This window comes from Myotis brandtii, unplaced genomic scaffold (genome assembly GCF_000412655.1).
Source record: "Myotis brandtii unplaced genomic scaffold, ASM41265v1 scaffold825, whole genome shotgun sequence".
Classification (NCBI taxonomy): Eukaryota; Metazoa; Chordata; class Mammalia; order Chiroptera; family Vespertilionidae; genus Myotis; species Myotis brandtii.
In genome coordinates this window covers 637830-639371 of record NW_005371349.1, presented here as the reverse complement: position 1 = coordinate 639371, position 1542 = coordinate 637830, and the positions used below count along the sequence as shown (strand labels likewise).

The window sequence follows — 1542 nt, the reverse complement described above, 5'->3', positions numbered from 1 at the left end:
GGGTAGGGAGTGAAAACAGTGGATTTTAAAGCATCGGAAACCCAATTCCCCATAAAAATAAGCCGTTGGATGTCTATTTCCACATATACCTTTACATATATGAACCCCAAAAGATTACAATATTATATTATATTATATACGTCTAATGTACGATACTAAATAGTGTTAGAATAACAACTGGGTGATAATATGGTGACAGTGGTTATATCTGCCTTTACATATATGAACCCCAAAAGATTACAATATTATATTATATTATATACGTCTAATGTACGATACTAAATAGTGTTAGAATAACTGGGTGATAATATGGTGACAGTGGTTATATCTGGGTATCGTAGCTTTTTCTTCTCCCATTTTTTTAAAAGAGTGGTAGTTTAATTTAAAAAATTTTTTAATATATATTTTTATTGATTTCAGAGAGGAAGGGAGAGGGAGAGAGAGAAACATCAGTGATGAGAGAGAATCATTGATCGGCTGCCTCCTGCACGCCCCCTACTGGGGCCCACAACCCCGACATGGGCCCTTGACCGGGACCCTTGGGTCCGCAGGCCGACGCTCTATCCATTGAGCCAAACCGGCCAGGGCCCTTCTTCCACTTAAAGATCACCTTTGGTTTCTAAATTCCTAATCAGGAATCTTTTTAAAAAATGGCTGGCGGTAGCATCTGTCCATTTCCAGGCAAGAATTTAAAGCCAGGTCTTGGTAAAGCGGTTACTGGGGCAGAGCCGCGGGGGCTGCCAACTGTGGGCCTCTCCCTGCGGGGACGTAGGGCCCTGTGCTCTGGGCGGCCACGCACCTGCTTCCTGTTGTGCGGACGGCCCCACGCACCTGCTTCCTGTTGTGCGGACGGCCCCACGCACCTGCTTCCTGTTGTGCGGACGGCCCCACGCACCTGCTTCCTGTTGTGCGGACGGCCCCACGCACCTGCTTCCTGTTGTGCGGACGGCCCCACGCACCTGCTTCCTGTTGTGCGGACGGCCCCACGCACCTGCTTCCTGTTGTGCGGACGGCCCCACGCACCTGCTTCCTGTTGTGCGGACGGCCCCACGCACCTGCTTCCTGTTGTGCGGACGGCCCCACGCACCTGCTTCCTGTTGTGCGGACGGCCCCACGCACCTGCTTCCTGTTGTGCGGACGGCCCCACGCACCTGCTTCCTGTTGTGCGGACGGCCCCACGCACCTGCTTCCTGTTGTGCGGACGGCCCCACGCACCTGCTTCCTGTTGTGCGGACGGCCCCACGCACCTGCTTCCTGTTGTGCGGACGGCCCCACGCACCTGCTTCCTGTTGTGCGGACGGCCCCACGCACCTGCTTCCTGTTGTGCGGACGGCCCCACGCACCTGCTTCCTGTTGTGCGGACGGCCCCACGCACCTGCTTCCTGTTGTGCGGACGGCCCCACGCACCTGCTTCCTGTTGTGCGGACGGCCCCACGCACCTGCTTCCTGTTGTGCGGACGGCCCCACGCACCTGCTTCCTGTTGTGCGGACGGCCCCACGCACCTGCTTCCTGTTGTGCGGACGGCCCCACGCACCTGCTTC

At 55.1% G+C, this 1542-nt stretch overlaps 1 protein-coding gene across 1 annotated transcript in view; it reads right to left on the bottom strand.

Moving 5' to 3' along the window:
- DNAH17 (dynein, axonemal, heavy chain 17) overlaps positions 1 to 1542 on the bottom strand; it is a 76281-nt gene that overhangs the window by 40706 nt on the left and 34033 nt on the right.